General features: G+C 47.0%; 1 protein-coding gene and 1 pseudogene across 1 annotated transcript in view; one reads left to right on the forward strand and one right to left on the reverse strand.

Moving 5' to 3' along the window:
- Positions 1-22,757, reverse strand: part of pip5k1bb (phosphatidylinositol-4-phosphate 5-kinase, type I, beta b) — a 50,133-nt gene that overhangs the window by 7,076 nt on the left and 20,300 nt on the right.
- Positions 379-22,757, forward strand: part of LOC114862869 (protein unc-45 homolog B-like) — a 29,915-nt pseudogene continuing 7,536 nt past the window's right edge.

Consider the following 22,757-nt stretch of genomic DNA (forward strand, 5'->3'; position numbering starts at 1 on the left):
ACAGGGGGTGCAGGAGCCGAGCGCCAGAGTGGTGTGGCCTATACATGCAGCTCTGAAAGAAATTTGTATTCTGATTTTTTATTGTGGAATAACCGTTGCAGTATGGAGCCGAATGAAAGGCTTGCCAGAGAGCAGTGGGAGGGCGAGACAAGTATGAATAAGTGTTTGAGCGGAATCAGATATTTGTGTATGAGGACACTCTCCAGGGAAATGCAGAGTCCTCCGTCTCCCTTTGGACGTTATTACTCGTCAGCTCCCCGAACACTTGGCCAAATGCCAAACAAACAGGGGCATTTATTATTCCGAAATCATCACTGTACGCGGGAGTGAGCAGGGCAATGAGTGGAGGAGGTGAGTGTTGTGAATCGGTGTGCAGAGATGAGCATGGCCTTACGGTGCCGGTGCCGGATCGAGGTTGTGGGAGAGAAGAACACGGGTGAAAGCGATACCGCGAGGAGTCGAGCCGTGAATGGGGTTCCATTCGCCGACCGCGGGGTCGATAATGGAGGGCGTCACCATTCAAAGAACAACGCAGTTGGATTAAACGTGTTGGAACCCAATACGGTGACCTTTGAGCCTTTGCAGACGTTTCCATGGATAATCTACTTCATAACTAGACAGAAGTGAAAGCAACACCAGGGTGTCCGCGGTCATTCAGAACCACCTGTTGTCTGACCAGTCTGTGGAGTGAGGCAGCCCACCACGCACTCTGCCGAGCGTGGCCTGGAGCTGTGAAGCCCCCCCCCTCCCCCAGCACGCATTTAAAAAAACCTCCCATGTGGATCGTTGCGTCGGTCTTAGCCTATTGGTTCGGTGGGACTTTCAGAAGGCAAGTCAGAGACTTGAGGAGGGCCCGCGGTGGTATTAGTGTCACTGCAAAGTGGGCCCACGCCACCAGAACAACGGGAGCCCCCGCTGGCCACGCGCATCAGTGAGGGGGGGGGGGAACCGAGAAAACGGAGGAGATTTACTGGGAGATGCGGTGACAGAGCTTCCCTTCCAGGAATGTTAGATCACTTTTCCACACCACTGTGATGAGCTGTGGGGCAGAGGCTGCCCAGGGCATGCGCAAACTATTTAAAGATGAGGTAATACTCCCACTTCAGCACACTTTCCCTTCCTCTCTAGGGCCGGTTATAAACAGTAGTTTTCAGAGGGCGAAGAACGACTTTTTTGAAGCAGTCTGGCTATCAAGCGGTGCAGCTGGTTGGTTCCCAGATGAGGACGTCACTGGATGTTATCTTGGGGAACGCGGGCCGGAGAACGAGTGAAGGGCTTGTAGGCAGCCCGCCTGTGTTGTGGCTCCCGTTGTTTCAAAATGCCGCTGTTTTGGAAAAGGCTGGGGAGTTTTTGTGTTTTTTTCCAAGCGAAGGGCTGATGCAAATCGTTGATACATGAAAAGGCAGCGTTCAGGGAACAAAAGCCCAGTGTTTTGTTTTGAGTCCCGGTCTGCGGTATGTGGTTGGTGTGTGTGTTAAGAATGAAGCTGAAAGGATTTCACGTAATAAAAATCTTTTATTGGTTGGGTCACTATTTTGTGATGCTGTTAACGCTCGTGATGTTGACGAGTATCAACTGTGTAGGTTGTCTCATTTTCCATGGCAGCGACTCATTTTCCATTGCTTCCTGTTGGACGTACGCTGCTACCAGTTGGACCACGTCCGTCATTCCCAGTCCCCCGACCGGGGAACGGCTCAAACTTTAATGCAGGGGAGACCGCAGCGGCCGGAGGTCCCCAGGGAAAACTGGGGTGAAAGGCTTGTATCAGACAGGTCAAACGCTTGGGACCTGGCTCCATTTGCAGAAATGTTTGTTGACTCCCAATTGGGTTTCAAACAGAGGTTTCGCTTGTGCATTCGCCTTCTGGCCTTGAGGCTCTGCCAAGGGCCACTGGGAAGAGTTGTTTTTCACAAAGCGTGCCATGAAAATGTCACCAGCAGCGGTTTTACCGTGCCGCGGGCGGTGAGAAAGCGGGTGCCGGTTGGGGGGGGGGGGGGGGGGGGGAAAGGCAGAAAGAACGTCTCGGTGTTTCAAACGGGTCCCCCCCGGGGAAACAGGCGGCACCGCGTCCTCTCGCCTAATCACTCTCTGGCACTCTTAATCAGGTGGGCCTTGGAGAGTTTTTTTAAAGATCCATGACTACGCACCCTGCTGCTTGGGCGTGAGCGTCCTGGACACAGAGAGGGGGGGGAGAGCGTGGCCAGCCCTGGGGGGAGACGGGAGAGTGCGCCCTCAAGCAGGGGGCCCCCCCTTACTTCCCCCGCCAGCAGCCCATCCGGGTGAAAGCCGATCACTCAACCGCCCTACCGGAGTCGGACTCCTAAGGGCCTGTGCGCAAGGCACGCGCCTCACGCAACACCACCACGGGAGTGGCACATCCAGCACAACACACAAACCGCACGCACACACACACACGACACCACACGCAACCCACACGATACCACCACACACAACACACACACACAATCTCCACACCTTTCTTTACCAGTAACACACACCGCAACATAAACCATTGAGCTACGGCACACAAAATACCAGCACGGCCTCCCTCCGTGTAATGCGGTATTACGCGGTTTGATGTAAACCGCCGTTCAGTCCTGCGCGCCTCTTTTGCAAAACTGTAAAACCGCAGGGTCGGGTCTTCATTGGAGAAGGGACGCGGGGATGACGAACAGCAAGCTTAATTGTTCCTTCACTGCGCCGCGTGTGTTCCTCTCTGTTTTCGGATGGGCGGCAATTCCTGCCAAAAACACACAAGGAGGAGAAAGCTCCTACATCTTCCTGGGCATCCATTGAACCATCCCCCTGCAGTCCCCATACAGTACTGCTACTGTTTTTAAGGGGTTCCTGACTGAAAACAGCTTTCTAATATTTCCAATGGTCCCTCTGAACAGCCGTTCCCCCCGCTCGCATCGATTCCTGCCTCAATGAGAGGGGACCCCTCTTAAATGCAGAATTAATCAACCATCACAACCCCCGTATTGATGGGAAGGCCCTGGGCGTCCCCTACATTTAGCAACCCTCCCCGGAGGGAAACCGGCCCAGGCCCTTTTTTTCCCTTCTTCCCGAAAGACATTTAAATGGACACCAAGTCCGTCCCCCCTTAATTTACAACATTTGATTTTTTTTTGTGTCCCCTCGGAGCAAAAGGATCGGGTTAAACGGAGGCGAAAGCCTTTTGGCCCCATCCACCTTCAGAACCTGTTTGGGATTAAAAAGCATGACGATGGTGTTTTGCGCGCCGGCGAGGCCGTCGGCGCTCCGCACCACCACACGGGGGCTGAAGGTGGATTGGAAGGCCCGAATGGGTGCTAATGTTCCTCACATTTGGTCCGCCCCCCGCTCCTCGTTTTGTGGTCCCGCTCCAAAGGGCTCGCAGGCGCTCGGAGAATTTGAACACCAGCTCCTGGATTGCCGGAGGCACGGGGCCCGTTTTCTGTCTGCTGGGCCACAAGGGCCCACTCTTGTTTTTTGTTTTGTGTGTTTTCTTCCCTCTGCACCAGGTTTCTTAACGACTGGAGCACCTTCCCGTGGAAAGCCGCTGGGACGATGGCGCTTAAAGTTTTGCCACCTCGGCCCAGTTCCTGAACTCCCGGAACCCGGGCCCCGTGAATGGGCTTTATTTTATGTCGCTCTTCGCTCACCCGCCCGTTTTTCTTCCTCCTCTGCGCAGGACTCGGTTTTTTTCAGTGCACCCGGCACTCGGCGTTCTTAACGCCAGCCCGCTTTCTCACCAGTTATGAGCACCCGCCGGGCGTCCCTTCAGGAAAGAACCCGCCGCGTAACGTTGGGGTGTTGGGGTGTGTGGTGGTGGGGGGGGGGGGGGGGGTTGTTTCAGGAGCCACCTGGAAAACGCTTTGTAAAAAAAGCACTTCAACAATCTGGTTTACGGTCCCTTGTTGTTTTCGAATCCATCAAACGACGCCCACTCTCTCCGCTTTTGCTTCCGCAGCGCTTCGATCTCTCCCCCTCAAAAGAGGGAAAACCCCGCCCTCCAATCCCCGCCCCTGAAGTTCCGTCCTCCCAGGAGATCCTCTCCTCCGCAGGCGGAACGTAGGAATCGAGGGGCAGGAGGGGAGCGGTCCCCTGGGAGGCGCCCGCAGTCTGGGGCCAGTTTTCCCCCCCCCCCCCTGGACGGACCAAGGTAATAACAACAGGGTTCCACAGCCCGTTTTTTGACGGACAGCCCCCCCCCGTCGGTTGGAAGGCAAGTGCTTTGGGCGGCCGGTGAAAGCCCACAGTCTTGTTCCTCCGTGATCTTTGTTTTTTACGATCACCAACCCCGTCCAGGGGGCAATGTGCCAAAGGCCAAACTCCGGAGGCTCCAGCGCCCCTCCAAGCTGTGAAATTGCAAACACACTATAATTTCATTTTTGAACTGCTACCCGTGTCCCCCCATAAAAAGGGGTGAAAGGAAAGTGGGTTTCCCCCAAAACAGTTTTTTTTGTTTTTGTCTGGCCATTACTTTCAAATCCCACCCCGCCCCCAAACCCTCGTCTTTGCTCAATTTGGCGTTAGTTTGAATCCTCCCCTCCCTTGTTTGGGTTTTGACTCGTCAATGGGTTGTTTTTCCCCTCTTCCCTCCCCTTCTGCTTCAAGCCTGGTGAAGAAAGTCCCCCCCACTTTTTCACTGTCTTCTCCTCAGCCCCCGTGTTCGACTCCCGTACGCTGCGCCCAAGCCGTCCCCGACCCCCTGGTTTCCCCCCCCCTGCCGACCCCGTCCCCTTCCCTAAGAACCCTCCTCCCTGGGAACCCACCGTCCCCCCTTCCACCCCTCCTCCATCCCTTTTGTCCCCAGCGTGGACAATCAGACCAACGAGAGGTACGGGCCTTCGCCCCCCTCCCCCGCGTTCCCCCCCCCCGAACTCTTTTTCCGATGCTGCTGGCTTTCGGGTTTGGCCCCGGCGGTTTTGTCCCCCCCCGCCGCTGCCGCACGCCCGCCCGCAACGCAACGGGAGGGCGGCCGTGTAAATAGGCCCAACGCCCAAACTGTCACACAGTGGGGGGCCTCTTCCCACGCCCCACGCTATCGTCCACCCTCTGTGCTGCCCTCCATGGCCAAGGCCCCCCCCCCACTCACCACGTTCCGCCGTCCCATGGGAGCCCCGTTTGGGACCTCATCGTCTTGGTGATTTGCGTTCAGTGGCACAATAGTTAAAGTGATGGTTTCTACAACCGGACCCCTAAGGGAGCCCGTTGGTGTTTGGGTGGGGCCCAGGAAGGCCCCTTCACCCACCCTCAACACCACGCCGTTGTCCATGAAAAAACCCACCGTCTCCTTTTTCCCCGGCCAAGTTTGTTGTCCGGGTTTTCTTGAGGCCGCATTGGTGGTGGGACCTGCCCCGTTCTTGTTGTTCGTTTCAATCACCCAGGGCACCTGCTTTTTGCTGCCCCAACCCCATCGCTCCGTCAACTGTTGTTTTTTTTTTTTTCATAAAATATTTTCAGCGGCGCTTTTTGTCAACGCTCTTCCTTGGGTTGCATTGTATGGATGGGCCCCGCTAAAAAGGCCCCTCCCTGTCAAAGGGGGACCCGAGCGCTGCGGGCCGGAGGCCAGAAACTCCGGCCGGCAGCCCTTGCCTGGGGTCCCGCCGGGGCCCGTAAACACTTCCGCCTTTCCCTTGTTTCCCCCACCCAACCCTGCTTGCTCTGCCGTCCCGCTAGCCTGGCCCCCGCGTAAGCGCTCCGGCCGTTAGCAAATTTTTTTTGACCTTTGGAACACGAAAAAAAAGTTCAATCAACCATGTCCATAAAAGGGCAAAAAAACCAAATTCCGAATTTTAATTAACAGCCGGCCTTCGTTGGGCACCGGCCCCGCCTGGCCCCCCTGGTGGGCGATCCAAGCCACTGGTCCTGCTTCTCCCATGTCCGAACACAACATTGGTCCCCCCCACGTCCCCCCCCCTGGTTCCCCTGTGCCCCTCTCGGAATGGGGCCAGCGTTCCCCTGCATAACAATCCCACCGCTTAAAAGTGCCAAAACATTTCCTGTTTGGGTTTCAGGGAGGAACGTTTTTGCTTTTCCCGGCTTTTTCCACCGTTCCACCTGGAATGAACAGCCCGCTATCTTGTCCCTCACCTCGGAGCAGGCACCATGGACTTGGGACATAGACCGCGACGATGGATCAAGTGCTGGAACGTACCTAACTTTTTTGGGGGTGAGTTAATAATCTGTTAAATATCCCCACATTCCCCTCTGGATTGTCCCTTTAGGTGGGGGTGCACATTACTTACTTCATCCAGGAATACCTCTCCCCTCTGTTTTCGTCGCCCAAAAGTGGGGAAAACGACTTTGCTTTCCACCAAAATGTTCCCCATTTCCTCTGCCAAACACAAGAACAATCGGCCAAAATCGCCGCTACGGCTCCCGTGTGGACGAGGCCCCACACTCTGGCCCCTGTTGATGCTACTTGGCCGTGGGCTCCTACAAACCCATGTCCACTTGTATTGCCAAAACAATACCAAGACTGAGATTTTCCCCCCCACCCGTCTTAAAGGAACTGCCCCCCAAGTCCACAGTGACGCCAATATTGTGCATGAACCGTGGTGAACCAATCTGTGCTCCGACCGAGTTGGGGGTTTTTTGCCTTTTTTTAAGGCCCCATTTTGGTCATGCCAAGTTGCCATAAGTTGTATATATGTAATCCTTTTTTTTATTATCCTACACCAGTCCCCCCCCCTAAACTCTATAAAACCCGAGGAAAACAGGAATGGAAACAATGGTTTTGTTTTTTTTCTGCCTGGCTTCAGAACATTCACGAGACACTTTTTAAAGGTTTGCCAATGCCAAATTAATCCATGGATCAGATGATAACGTTTCAACAGTGGATTTCACGTTTGGCGTTCCCCCGCCTCCGTAAGCCACAAGCCGAACCGCGGATGAAAATGAACAAAAGACTCCTATGAACACACCGTGCTGGTTTGGTTAAAACTGACCGGACACAAAACCTCGAGCCGAAAGGAACGCGAGAAACCAGAACGGTTTTTTAACCTGCACTGGTCCCTGGTGGTGGGGTGAAAAACCCGAGCGGAGGGACGACGGACTCGCTAATGACAAAAGCCCCTTTTTGACGTTGGTTTTTTTCATGATCACTGTGAGAACAGAAGGATCTGAAGGCAATGTTTTGGGTTTACCCTGGAAACAAAAGCAACAGATTGGGTGCGTGAACTGGCACTTTTTTCCCCCCTCTTTTACTCTTACCAAAAACATCAAACACCTCCTGTAAAGTCCCCCCCATGGAGCTAAATGTACAGAGACCTGAAGGACCGTTTTTGTGCATCATTTTTTGGTGGAAGCTATTTCTAGTTTTTTTGACTTTGTTGGGTCAAAAATGGGCTGAAGTTTGGCTTTTTTTTACTCGGAATGTTTCTTTTTATACTGGAAACAAGCCGTGGTCCTCCAAGAAAGTGTCGAGACATTAATTCCTACAGTTTTAGAAGCCTGTTTCCCCATACATTCCTTTCCAGCTCATTTTCCCCGACCCTATAAATGTTTGAAATCCACCACCACCAGTTTGAGAATCCTTGTGGGTGACAAATCCTCATATTTTTATTAACCATTTTTGCTGAAAACATTTTCAATTGCTTGAATGTAAAGACAAACGCAAATATTTCTATATAGAAGAGGACTCCTATGAATAAAAACCGCCTACAATTCCAGTGGCAAGTGAAAATGTATGTACATTTTTCTTTAAGAAGAACCAGACTCCTGAATTTAACAGGCCGCACAACACGAGCAACAAACACCAGTCGCTTTTCTGCCCCAATGTAAAACAATTTTTATTTAACCGAACACTTGTCCCCCCAAATTGCAATTACAATTTTAGTGCCAACACCACTTTTCTGAGTTACAGCTTTAAGAAATATAAACCAAGGTCCCCCCCCTGTAGAAATTGGCGGACAAAAATTATTCAAAAATTTCACAACCCACTAAAACGCATTCCCTTTCCGTGGTCATAAGCAACAACTTATCCCCAGGTAACTTTCCTGATCTTTGCCTCTTTGGCCTGAAATATAAATTGGTTTCGAGTTTTGCAAACCACAAATGTGGGCCCCAATTGGAAAACCCCCAAAACCCCCCAAAAACTCTGATGGGCCCAAGTTAACAACAATCTGGCAACTAGGAATTGGTACGAATGCTGACGCTCTCCTCTGCCCCGCTTTGGTTTTTCAAGTGTTTTGATAAATGCCACATCCTTTTGGTTGGGGCCCTGTACAGTACAGCAAAAGCCAACGTCCAGGTTCATCCCCCCCTGGTGTCCCCTTAAGGCATCCCTGGGAGGGTAGATAACAAGTTCCCCAACGGGGGCCCAGGAAGGGCCACTTGCCCGGTGTGTGGCGTCCTGAAAAATGCAAGTGGGTTGGGGGGGTGGGGTACAACAATTCTAAGCGGCCCCATCCTATCCTGGCAATGTTGCAGCAGGACTCATTAAAACACGCCCGAATGAACGGTCTTGCCTCACAACGGGCCCCTGAAATGCCCTTTGAAAACAAACCCGAGGGTGGGCATGAAACTGTATCCCACACGCGCTTCAGCAAAAGAGAGGAATCTTTTGTATCCAGACCAACAAATGCCCTGGTCCAATTTCCGCCACGCAATCTGTTCAGCAACTGGGTGGGTTTTGTTGAAAAAAACATCCAAGGTTAGAACAAGATACCCACTGATTTATAAAAACACGACTTAGCAAATCTACAGTCCCACAGTCCCCCCCCCCACCTACGCCCAAGGGAAACATCCGGATTAAAGTGGATTATCAGTGTTTCAACAACGGTGGTTTCAAAGTTTTTGTCCAATCCGAAGTTAATAGACCCTTTTCAACGCCTACTTTTCCCAGATTTTTCCCTTTTCCCCATTGGTGTCATCAAATTCCCCAAGCATATAACAGGCCCCCATTTCCCCACCATTTCTCACATAGGTAAACTACAATAACCTGAAAACTATCTTTTTTTTATCTGTTAAACCAATACCTGGGGTTGGTGGGTCCCCCCTTTAAGTGGCCTCCCTCTTGGAAAACTACTTTAGAGGCTAGAAAATGGATAAAGAATTTTTTCCAAAAGCTTTTTCGGCTCTGACCCTCCATCAAACCTCAAAAAGAGTCCCCATCACAATGAGGGGACAGGAGAAGGCCCAGAAGACTAGCATACTTGTCACCACACCCTCCACCAAGCGCCTCTACTGTGGGGGTTTCCACGTCCCTCTTCTCCGTGGTTACTTTACTTTTCAGCAGCAAACAAAAAAGCAGCTGTAAAATATTCTTTAGGAAAACAGAAATCAAACCCCAACAAGTCCAAGAGATTTGGTAATGATTAGAAATGTAAAAACAAAACAGCTTTACCTAAGAAAAAAACAACAAACAAAGAAAACCACGTAGGAAAACTTGAATGTACAGAACATGGTACCCAGGACTGGTTGCGTTACGCTGTAATAACGAGCCCCCCTGGGGCATTGGAAAAACGCCTGACAATGGATTAAAAGCCCTAAAATGTTCCCCCCTCTAGAGGCAGAAGAGCTTTTCCCCGGAAACTGGGTGTCTGGATGGGCGCGGTGGGGTCCCTGCCATAAGCATTGGGGTTGTGGTTTTTAGTTTTTCACAACGGCCCTGTCCTTGTGGGGGCATCCTTCTTTGCACACTATAATCCTGAAGAAGAAACGGAAGAGTTTGAACCTCAAGCCCGTGGCCCAGAAAAAAAAATAATCAGTAAAAAAAATCAAATGTAAGTCTCTTTTGGGTTTTCAGACCAAGGCAAGAATTGAATACTTTTGGTATTCCTTATTAACCTCTTAATCCTCCAGAAGAGGATTGGACCCTTCCCAGCAGTTTTTTTTTTCTTTCCTGCCCCCCAACATATGAGGTTGAAAGCCGCTTTCCCCAGTAACTGTTGGGGAATATTCCCCTCTTGGCCCCCATCGCTTTTCTAGGGACACCGACGCTTGGAGCCCAACCCACACCTCCTGGGTTTTTTACTGTCAGTCCACAACAAGATAAAAAATTATGAATCATCAACCCCATTGGTGGTTTTTTTCTGAAATTTGAACACAGTCTGTGGCCCCGGTCCCCCCCTTTTGGTGCCCTCAGTAATATAACACAATCTATAGGGGCTCAATGCAAACATTTAAAGCATGAGCTTCCTTAGATTTTTTAAAACGTTAATCCACAACTATTCCCATTGGTTTTTTATAAAATGCTAACCACTTGGGGCGCACTTTCCCGTTGGGCCCAAACCATAGGGTGGATCTTACAAAGTAGTTTTTCTCTGCAATATCTCTTTTATCAACCCTCTGGTGGGCTTGAACCCGTGGGGGGTCCCCCCCCCCCCTGGCAGATCAATGGCAACGTTAATGTTTGGCCAACGAACCACGGGTTTGTTGGCTTTAAAACATCAATGCAAAACCATGTCACAAGCCTGCCCAAAAATTTTCATTGTAAAAAGCCCCCCGATTTTTGGACCGAGTAAGGTTGGGAAAGTGTTAACAAAAAAATTTTCCTTTTTCATTTTTAGCCCTAACGCCTTTTTCAAAAAAGTAAAAAAGCCCGGCCCTTAAAGCCTTTAATGTGGTACCAATTTTCCCAGTCCAACTGTTTTCCATCTACTAGCCCACATTTTTTAATAATGTAATAAGAAGATGTGGGTGGGGGGGTAATTTAACAAGAGCATTGCTGATGCCACTGAAAAAAGTTTTTGCAAACCCAGCCACACGTGTTCCTTTGGGTCATTTTTTCGTGGTTGCCCAGGAAAATTTTCCCTGGATGGCTTTGACAGGTTAACAAGAGCACTCCCTCTGAGAGGCCGGCCACACTCCCCCCTGGAAAAAAATCAAGTCAAGAGATATTTTCAACAATGCTTATTTCAATAAGCTGTGGAAAAATTTTACAGAACATAATGCCCCACCTTTCATAGCATCTGAAAACCACCCCTGAAAAACCTTGGAAGTTTTTTTTACACGTTGTTGCGTCCCTGGTAAACGATGGATTGGGCGTATCAAAGCCCGTTTTCCCACGACGTTTGAAAATTTTTCCCAATCGAGCTGTGGAAGACAATGAGGCCCATGGGGTTTTTATGACATTTGAAAATGAAACTAACTAACCGTTTTACTAAAATTAGGACGTGGACCCCGTCCCCTTGACAAAGTGGACGTACTCTCCCCAGTCCCATGCCGTAACCTGGGTTGTCCCCCCCCAAAGTAAAGTGGGCAACCCCCTCACAATGTCCCCCGTCACCCGCCCCTTTGAACAACCATTTCGTGGTCTTTTTATAGGATCCCCAGCACAAATGGCCGTTCTCCTCCACTTCTCCCTCCTGTACAACCTGTGTTTAACACAGAGTGCAAATGAAAACAAATTCAAACGAAAGCACACCTTTAGATTAGTGACTGGCCCAGGTTTTTAAGAAACTAAGGAAAATAGCTTTTGTAAGTGGGTGTGACTTAGCAAGTGGTCATGGTGTTCCCCCCTGGTTCCAATCCTCTTTCTATTTTGAAGGTTTTTGTTTTTGTTTTAATTTATTAATAACTGCCCCAGAGTCTACTTGGAAACAGCTGCCCATTCCCTGAGGAGGCCCCTAAAGCAAAGAAAACAAACTGCAAATCAGCAGCAACTTGGTCCCTCCCTGTTGCGGGAGTGGGGGACCTGGAATCAGCAGTTGTGTTTTTCCAAAAGGCATCCACTTTATATTATTCCTAAGCCAAAGTTGAAAATGGAATTTCTAATAAATGCTCACCTTTCCCATCTCTCTCCGCCGTTTTTCCTATTACCCAGCTGCCAGTTTGGCATCCGTTCCCTTCCCACATCCTGAAAGAGAGTAAAGTCCCCATATTGGACTTCTTGCCAACCATTTTTCCCCTCCACCTAGAAACCAGACACATTTGGATTGATTTTGTGGCCTTCTGCCTGATGTTTTTATTTAGGGGACAAAAACAAATACAAGTGTTTTTTAGATATGTTTCAACGGCTGTTTTGATCCCCCCCCAATGTGTTGACCAAGCCCATGCCAAAAAGACAACCCGTGCTAAGGATTTTTATTACACTAGTGGTTGAAACATGTTTTTTATTGGAGGCCAAACCGAAAAGCCTACTGTAACAGTGACTAAAATAATATTAAACCAGTAAAGGTACGTCCCCAACGGTTGCCAATTCGAAAAATAGAAACATAGCTAGTGGTGTCATTATGTATTCATCCCTGTCCATTCTGTTCCTGGTGGAGTCCCCTTTAGAGAGAGGGAGGAGCAAAGGTGGTCCCCATGAATTGAGGCCCCCCCCCATGCACCACAAAACATTTTCCAACATTTTTACTCCCACAAGTAAATTTTTTAAATTTTTAAAAGTTTCATTTTCAAGCCCAACCAAAGCCAATCTGAAAAAGCTTGTGGAAATTATCCCCGAAGATGCCCGGACAATTTCATTCTCCAATGCCTTCTCTGCCCTCAAATGCCTTCTCCCTCTGAGAAGTAGGCCGTTTGAAATCCCTAATATATACAGGTGCCCTTTGTTTGAAACTCAAATAACATTACCTGGCGCTGAATCTTTGTGGGGAAGGGTCCATCTTGAAAAAGCAACTTGACTAAGCTCAACTGAGGAACACGGCGGAAGGAATGGCCTTAATAGGGCTGTCAGCAGAAAGAGGGTTTTGGGGAAGGAAGAAGAGATAAGCAACAGTCCCCAACCCCGCAGCAAACCAGATCACACAATCACAACCGGCAATCATTTTTAATCAATAGGTACCTGGATTCCTGTCTGGCTGAGCAGAACTAGATGTTGCCCTGGGAACCAAACATTATGAAGAACATGTCCCATGGAACGAAGCTGGCACAGGCTTTTTCCCAAACAGAAATGGGGATGAGAAATTTGCAAGAAAAAATAGGTTTCAACAACAGAACAGAGGTTTTGTTTTGAAACAAGCAAGAATGTGGGGAGATTTCAGAAATGTAATAAAATTGTTGTTTTGGCACCTTGTGGTTTGGCCCACATCGATGAGGTGGGCCCCTATAATTGGTGGAGTTACGTCCTCCCAGGTGGAACTTGAGTTAGTCCCGAGGTTATTCGGACCTTCTTCCGACTGGGGGCTCTGAGGGGGAAAACGTTTTTTCACACAGGATAACCGTTTACAGAAGCAGGAAACAAGATTGGCCACAATCTCCCTGCAAGGAGGGGAGAAATAATACCGGAGTAAAAACTTTACCTCTCTTTTTCTACTTGTCTTGGTCCCCCCCCTTGTCCCCCAGTTGCAGCTTCCCCACTTGCATTCAAGGAAACTCCCTTTCTCCATGATTAAACTGTGTTTGGGGCCCTTCCTGTCAAGAGATAAACAAAACCAACAGTGCTTGTCCAGGGCCTGTAGAAGGGATCCCTGTGAAAAACTCCAGTCCAAGGCAACAGAAAAACTATTCGACCGCAAAACTGCCGTTCTCCTTTTAGTCCATCCCACCAATCTTGCCCTCCATACCCCTGGGGGGCCTCCCGTATGGGGGGACCTTTTCTTTTCGTTCAGTTTTTTTCATGCATAGCAAAGATTTTTGTATGGCCACTTCCCTATCTCCCTCCTTTTCCCAACTTCCTGCCACCAGACCAGCGAAACCAAGTTTGGGAAGTGGGCTGTTTTTAGTTAACAAGTTTATGAAAACCAATAAAATACAACTGAATGTAAAACATAAACCAACCTTAATGCTCCCGTGGTTGGCTAATCCTTCAATGAGAAAACCAAGCAGGAGGATTTTTTTTAGTGTTTACTCAGTCCCCGAGACATAACTGGTAATCTCCCCTCCACCCCGAGTTACCAATATTATTTTTTCCTCAGACTAACAGCCTGATACTTTTGGTAAGTAACTTCACAACCTTCCAACACATTTTTGGACCTAATATCCTCCCCGTCCCCTACCAACGGAATCAAACACCTCACACAAGTTAACCTTCCGAACCGAACTGCAAAAACCTCTAAATATGTTCTAATAATTGTGTTCACACAAATGCCTGCTCAAAACCAAACACCATAGGAAAGTTTTGTGCTTCCCTGAGGAGAACCCAAGTACTTGGGTCTTACGTAAGAGGAAGGAGGTAAACCCGCATTAAAAAAAGTGGACCTTGTAGCTAAATTAAAGTGTAAGCAAGAAAACCCAAGCAGGAAAAACACTAAAATACAGTACCAATCCCCTAAACCAGACAGGAAACAATAAAGCCCCACACCAGCCGTAAAGGAAAGGGCATGGAAAACCTATGTCCCACCCACGTCAGAACCTCACTTTTGAACAAAGAGCCCTGCAGTTCTGTAGGGGGAATCCATCTCCTTTTTTCCCTTGGATTTTTAAGCGCTCTTGTTCCCCTTCCGGTCACCGTAACGAAGGCTTCCCCCCAAAAATGTTAACGTTGAAGTTCTGAGCATCCCCCCAATGTTCCTAATTCCCCCCCCTCCGGCGGCCCCACCAAGTCCCCCTGAGCCCAATTGTGTCCCCGTTTTGTCCTGCAAGCTGGTCCCCCCTTTCCCTGTTAAACTTATTTCTTATTTTCCCACTCCACGCGTGGCCGCAAAAGATTCCAGAAAATCCAGAAACCAAACATAGATTAAGACCTGAGGTAGTTCAAAGTCAGGCCAAGTCCCTGAAAATTAAAACCTGAAAGCAAACTCCCCGTCTTTCAGCCAAGCCCCCCTCAGGGTGGGGGCATGCACGCCTTTACACAAGGGGAAAAAAAACAAACCCTGGTTTTTGACTGCCTCAGCTGACTTTGAATCAATTGTTGAAAGAAGTGTTTTAAAGGGCAAATGTCTTATAACGACAGAGGGCTTTTTCTAGACCAAGCAAGAATCAATGAATGGAAAAAAAGTGGGTTTTTTGGGAACTCCTAGTGATTTTCCTAAAAAGCTACACACCAATACGAAATTCATGGAAATTTTCACAAAAACAGTATAACTTTCTAAACACAAAAGACAAACGCAGCTTAAGGTCCCTTTATCTGTTCAGAGACAATCCAACATTAATTCCAATTCATTTAAATAAAAGCCCTTATAAATTTCCTACCATCCCTTTTATTTCATTTTCATTACATTTTTTCCCCAGTAAAACCTTTCCCTCAATATTAATTTTCATATCACGAACTTCCACATACTTGCAAATCATTGGTTAATATTTTTGGTTCCAGCAGGGGTTTTTTGTCCCAGCCAAAAACCACCACAAATCACCCGACAGACAGGCCCCAAAATGGGGAGTGTACTGCCCCCATAAATAACAAGTGGAAGCAAACAATTCCCTGCGGTCCTCACTATTTTTTAAAGGAAAGCTGTAAACCACACAGTTGGATAATTTTGATCAGTGTTGTTTGGGGGGTAAGTTTTGCAGACTGTAAAACCTTTTGGTCCCAGTTTCTCCCCTTCCTGCGCCTCTTCCGCCCGTTTTGGACCCAACAGTTTGTCAATGCAGTGGGACAAGTTAGAAGAGGAAAAAGAATTCCTGCTGGTAAAAAGTTGGGCCCTTGCAAGGTGATGGCCTGCCACCCTTAAAGGTCAAATTCCCGTTGATACCTTGTGGGACTGCAGAAGAAAACACTGAACATACCGAATGCAAAAATATAACTTAGGGCCCCATGACTTGATCCTGAAAAAAAATGTCAAAGCAAAAATCGTTTTTTATTAACAAGGCTTAACTAAACCATCCCCTGGTTTTTCACAATTATTCCTCAACAAAAGACCAATTTTTTTTTTTTTTTGCAAGCCTAAACTTAAACGTTTTTTCTTTGCTGCCATTGGTTTTTTTGTTTGTGGTTTAACTTCACCATCAAGCCCCCCTTTGGCCCAGTGGGCAAAGAAAGTTCCGTACTTCCAAATCCTCCTCCAGTAAACTATTAATTAAGAAAAAACGTTGGCAGTTAAAAAAATTCCTGTAAAGGCTGGCAGCACACGGTTTTTTCTTTTATTGCGGACCATTTAATAACCGGCCACCACCTCTAGAATTGGCCTTTATACCTTAAGTTATGTAATTTGTTGAAACACAATTCTTTCCTTCTCAGCAAACAAAACGTTCAACCCTATCAGTTTCATTGAAAACCTTCCCTTTAGAAAGCCAGGCCTTCAACCGGAAAAGTTGTACTTGGAAAAGGACAACAGAAGAGGGTTTTCCTGCCCTCCACAGAGAATTTAACCAGGCCCCCCGCACAAAGGGCCTCCTGGTAAAGTGGATAGAGTTCCCCTTGGGTTCCTTCTACTGAGTTCTTACTGATACCTCTTCTTCGATCTTCCCCATCCTTATTAATCCTTTCTACTTCCTTTTGCCATTAAACATCAAGACTAAAACGCCTCCCTTGCTAGAAGAACTGCAATGCTTCAATAATTAAATTTTTTTGGTTGAACATTGACCAAATTTTTTAAAATTTAAATGTTTCCCTAAAAAAGAAGGACCATAAGTTTAAAGGCCTCAGGGTTACTCGGTCCCCCTCTCTGAAACTCAAACTCCACCTTTTTGTAGAGACAGCATTCAGCACGGAGGTCAAAATATTTCCTTGCAGGTTGTCCCCCACTTTGTCTGCCAAAGAAATGGTTCCCTGGAACGTTTTTCCCCCACTTTCCTTTGCCTAGCTTTTCCTTCACGTAACCGGTTGGGCCCCTTCTGATTGGCCAGAAAGACAGATCACATGAAAGTTGTCCATAAAGGAAACAAGACACCATCTTAGTCCCGGGGGTTGTTTAATGTCAAAGACACTATGTTGTTTCCTTTCTACTTTGAAGGAGGATGTCCGACGTGGCAGAACAAATGGCCCCACTTTGGCCTGCCTGAGGTTGAGAAGACAACATGGATCCCCATTACGGCCCTCAGACTTGTTTTCCATGAAACCATAACCAGAACTTCGGCTGCCAACCCACAACAAGGTACATTGTGGGAATGAAAAAAAAAAAAAAAAAGAAGTGGAAAATGATGGAAAGACATTTTTCAAAGAAATAGCATAACAGGCAACATACGACTAAGCAAAGTCGAAAATGAAAAGGGATACTAATTAACTGCATCCATTTCCACTGGGAACCCTTGTTATCAAGGAAGAAAACATTTTTTGGGGCGGCTCAATAAACTAGACAGATGCCAGTGAAAAATCAACACTAGCAGTGAGCAGCACCAGTACCCACACCCTTGATCCTGTGGACCAGTTGGCAGGGTTTTTACACCTACAACACACCAAACCAACCCAGAAAATAACAGACCCAGCCCTACACTGGATACTAAAACCCTTTCCTACACATTATACCCCAAAACCTGCCCAACATCCGGGTGACATCATTTTCTTACTTTGGGGGTGCGGAGATAAACGTTTTTTAAGCACTGAAGGTTTGCAATTTGTTGTTTGGCAACGTCATTTTAAAGCAGATCTAGGAACCAAGCGTTTTCATGGGGTGTTGGGAGGTGACCTTTTCATTTTTGTTTCCGTTAAAATGTGTGGCCAAAAATCCAAAGAACCCCCACCCAACGCCAAAATATTTCCTTTCTTTTTTTCCATATTAAGGAATCTTAAAGACCATAACATTAAGAGCAAGACTGTGAACTATGTGGAATTGGCCCCCAAACACTTTGCCATCTTACAATTTAACAACTTAAACAATAATGGAATTAAAACTTTATTATATACCAGTAAAAAATGTTGCCTAACAAGTAAAACCTATATTTCCAGAAACAAGAACAGACAACAAAGAACTTTCCCCAGAATTCCCCTTGAAAGGTCTGTGGTTTTAAGTTTTTTGACACTGGTCATGGAAAAATGCCTTTTGTGGTGGGGTGTGTGGGTGTGTTCCCCCACCTGCTGGCTTTTCCCACAATTACAATCAATGACCCACATCTCACTATATTTTTTTTTTTTTGTTTAATAAACTTTTTTTCCTAATTGCACCACACAAATGTGCTTCCCATGTTGTTCCTTCTCCTTCTTTTTCTCCATCATTTTCAGAGCCCAAACAAACGCCTCACGCTTTTTGGGCCTTCCTGGCCTGAAACTGGTGTTTCAAACCTAACATTTTATCCTAGTCCAAATGGAGCACGAATGTACCGGTAAATTAAATGATTGTTTAATGTTTTTATATCCTTCCTGTTTCAAGATCCCTGTGATGTTTCGACTCTTTTTAACTAATATTAATTTTTAAAACGTACTAGTTCAGTTTGGGGCCAGAGACACAACAAAAGAAAAAGCACCAAATGAAGCCAATGAATAGCGACTTACACATAAATAACAAATCTGCTCAGCTGCATCACCAAACAACCATGCAAATTAAAAAACCACCCACGTCAAACCACAAACCACATAAACGGTAACCTGTTGTCCCCCCCCCCCCAGCAATCATGCCATGGGAGACGAGCAAGTGGACAAACCCAGCCCCAATCAGAATTGGGGAAGTAAACAACTCAATGCCCATTCAAACTCAAAATTTAGGTCATTAACTGTAATATCTCTCTTTTTGGTCATAAGTTGGTAGTCATATTAATACAATACACTGTTCAGTTGGATGACCCGACCGTTTGTGGGGTAAAGATGCCAAGCAAGCCAATGCCAAGCAAACAACGGCTTAAGCCCCCCCAAATTCCGTCCATTTCCCCACAAGCCAAAGCCCAAGACACAGAAACGCTGCCGCAGTCCCTGGGCTGTTTGCTTTTCCCCCAGCAATTTGCCCCCAGACCCGCCTAATCCGACCCGACCCGCAAACACTCAGTTTGGGTGGTCCCCCCCTGAACAACTCCCAGAATTGCTTTTTTTATAATTCCATACTGTGGCCCGTTACCCCCTGGACACACCTCGCTGATGAAACCAAAATACAAGCATAGGTTGGCAGGGAGAGAAGCCACCCAAGGCCCCCGGGCTTTAAGCTTCATCCACAATAAAAGATGGAGAAAGACAAGAAAAGTAGTTTCCCTGCCTTTCTCCATAAGTCCCCAGGGGGGAAGCAAATCAGAAAACCCTACCTCTTTTCCTTATGAAGCAGAAAAAAAGAGACAGAGAAAGTCCCTATGGGATTTTTCCTTGGCCAAGAGCAGGGGTCTGCCCTCTCCAGTCGGCTTTTCCTCATTCCCCAGCTACTCCTGCAGAACGCACACACACACACACCACATTGTTTGGCTCAATACATATAGCAACAAGACCACACAACACCCTTTGAATATGGTGACCTTTTTTTTCGTCCTGGGTCCCCCCCCGTCTTTTTAGTCCAAAGCATCCCCCAATCGCTGAGCGAGCCAACTGAGACCGGTTAAAAATGGGTTGTTTTGGCAAAATGGGAAAGGCAAGAAGACAAAACCCATAGAGAGGCAAAAATGAAGGGGTTTTTTTTCATGCATGTAAATGCATCAGAGTGGGAGAAGGGAGGAGAGACCCGGGGCTTTGTCCCCCCCGAAAGCCGTTTTTGGTTGGAGATCAGCCTTGCCTAAAGGAGCAATTAGTGGGCGATTAAAAGCAGCTTACAGCCACAATCATTAACAGAGAAAAGAGAGAGAGTTGGAGTGGACAGAGAGGCAAGAGAGTAGAGGCCGAGAGCAACCATTTCCCCCCCCCCTTTTACCCGTTTTTTCTACTGCTGTTTTGTCAACCCTACTGTCTGCCCTGACCCCCCCAGATCCACGCTCGTTCTGATTTGCCCCAGTTGTTCGACCCAAGAAGCCCTGACCTTAAGCCAATACTGTCCAAACCCTTACGCGACCAACAGCCTAATGCTTGACGAAGAAAAGATGGGGGAAAGTTTTTGCCCCCGTCCCCCTCCTCGTATCAACAACCCCATGAACGGGACCGAATGGAACAGTCCCACCCCCCTTCCGCTTGCTGAGATCTCCTCTAATTTTTTTTTTTTTGCAAAGCGTGTCCCCTGTGAGAACCGAGCAATTTAAACAAATGCATTATTCATCTAGAGCAGCACTTTTAAAATCCCTGCAATTTGCCAACAAACTTTTTTTTCACAACCTCCAGGAAAAAACCACAAACCCACCCTTAACCAAAGGGGCGCCTCTTGAAACTAAAAAAAGACCCTATTGTTGGGTTAATATTTAAATTGCCAAATCTTGGGTGTTTTCCCCCTTTGAAATGTCCCCCTCATTAAGACCTTTTAAAGTTTTAATGGTTTGTTCAACAACAATTTGGGTACCCTGTCAGTTAAAATAAACCACAGCTTTTATTAGAGGCGCCCACAACAACACATTAACAAAACCCCTTTGCATGAAAAGACGGTTTTCCCACCCCAATCAATCAACGCCTTCATTTGATTTGTAATTTTTTGAGTGTTTTGAGAAAGACAGAATTCCGGTAAGAAAAAAAAAAGCTTTGAGTTGTTTATAGTTTAACAAGAATCTGAGCTTAGTGGAATAAATGTTTTACCCAAACATTACCACTTTTTAAAAAAAGCTGCTACGTGCCTTGAAATACCCATAACTCCCCACATCAATGAAAATTAAAAAACGTTTTCCCTTCCAGATTAAGGTACTGACTGCTGGTAAACATTCGTTCACTCTGACTGACTTGAAAGAAAAAATAAAAAGTTTTCACAAAAGAAACAAGGTCCTTTTAAAAAACCTGGTTATTTTTATAAATAACAACAACCCCCGCTGTTGTTAGTCCAGCAGGGGGCCCAAGTGCTGGAACACACATCCCTTGCAACTGAACCTGAATTTTCATTGGGTCCCCCGTAGAACCCCATAAACCCTGAAATTAGTGGCCCCCCCCCCTCACACACCGCTGCTTTTAATGGAGCAAGAGAACCTGTTGGGTCCGCTCCAACAATCCATTTACAAGGACCAAAACCCCACAGCACTAAACAAAGCCATCCCACACCCACCCTTCTCAACGGAGAAGCACGACCCCAATGGAAGGAGCTCACAATGGGAAGCTCCCCCTGGTGCCTCTGTGGGCCGGTGGGGGGAAATGAAGTGCAAGTGGGGTTTTCCCTCAAAACATAACAAAAACGTTTTTTATGAAGCAAACAACAAGCCAAGGTTAAAAAAAAAATCCATTAGCTACTTTAATTTTTTGTCCCATTTTCAATCCCCCATTCAGATAACAAACCAATAGTTGAACTTGTTTTGGGAGTAAAAGCACAACCCCCTACTTTTGAAAAGGATGTTTTTAACGCAAAATCAGACATTTAAGTAAAATAAAAATAAAAAAACCCGACAGTAAACTACTGCCGTCCATTAAAATTACATGGAAATCATACTTTTATAATCAATATGTGTAACAAATTTTTGTCAAACCATCATATTTGAAAACGCCATTTTTTTAAGTTTTGCCATTACCAGAATGTAGTATGCACCTCCCCAAACCAACCCCACTTTGAAATTTAAATATTAAATTATTAAAAAAACAAGCGTGCCCCCATTCCCCCATCTTTACCAAATCTAGACAGTGCAACAACATAAGTTTGTGGTTTTTTTACATTAACTGGAAGTTTTGTTAAACCATCATCCAGAAAGGGTGGGTCCCTTGTTAAGAGTGGGGGGGGAGCAGCTTTGTCCTGGGATCTGATGAACCTTGACAAGGATAACCCCCCCTCAGCAAAACCTTCAACTCCCCAGAATTCCCACATTCTCAAGTCAGAAAGGCTGTTTGGTGGTTTGTGGTGTGGGGGTGTGTGGTGGTGTGTTGGGTTGTTGGTGTGTGGTTGTTGTGGTGGGGTGTGTGTGGGGGTAATCCCCTTTTCTCCCTGCCACCCTTCCCAGCTTCATGGACCCAAACCAGATTTAACAGTATGGCTCCCTGGGTCCCTTTTAATGGCAACCCCCCCCCCCAGAACCCAAAAATAGGTAACCTATTGAATAATGAATATTGCTGCTTAAGCAATATTTTTAAATGGGTTTGATTAGCCTTTCAAGAAAGATAAATTAAACGGTTTAGGGAACTGACAAAACACCATGTTCAAAATCACCTTTCACACACAATGAAAAAGCATCCTGGGTAAACATGTTGGGAGAAAAAGTAAAAAGCCAACAAAAGTCAGTAAAAACTTAGACACGGACAACTTCTTGTGGCAAACTCGATTGCTCCCAATCCACTTGCAGCCCTGTGGCTCAGGATCTTCCAGCTTTCTGAGGGTAAACCCAAACCGCTGTCGTTTCAACGCTGAAAAAATTGTCAAAACCCACACTTCCGTCCAAAACTCCCATGGGGGCTTTGCAAAAAAAAAAGGAGGGGAAGGAGGTCCCACGTAAATACATTTTTTGTCCCGGGCACCTATTAAAAGACCCCTCGGAAGCAAGAATGGTGGGAATGGCCTCAAGTGACCAAACCTCTGGGTTTGTTATGTGTTTAATATAGAAAAACTCCCCAGGCTTGTAACAGTCCCCCCGTGACTCAGCGGCCATATTGTTGGGTCGTTTTTTTGGATAAATCTGCTGTACAAAAAGGCGGGTTGTTGTGCCCCCCCCCCCCCCCGGGCCTTTCCCTGTCCTGCTTAGTTTGGGTGGATGCGTGGGACACTGGCCTGTGAAGTAGTTGGGCGTTGACCAAACAATTGGTTGAATTGGTTAACAACATCATGATTTCCCCATTCAGGCCCACAAAAAAAGTCCCGTTCCGCCACACAATAAAACAGGAATTTTTAAATTTGGAAACTGATTGCCCTTGGGTGGTCCCCCCCTTGCCCAAGCACAACTGCAGCCCAGCCTTTGGGCAAAACAAGAGGGGGGAAAAATATTCCCCAGCTTTTTTCCGGAACCCGGGTCATCACAAACTTTCTCCACTTGGGTGGTTTTGTGTTCCTTTGTTCTGTTTTTTGTCTTTTTGTTTTTTTTTGTCTTGGTTGTTGGTTTGTGGGTTGTGGGGG

The sequence above is a fragment of the Betta splendens genome, chromosome 9, assembly GCF_900634795.4.
Source record: "Betta splendens chromosome 9, fBetSpl5.4, whole genome shotgun sequence".
Lineage (NCBI taxonomy): Eukaryota > Metazoa > Chordata > Actinopteri > Anabantiformes > Osphronemidae > Betta > Betta splendens.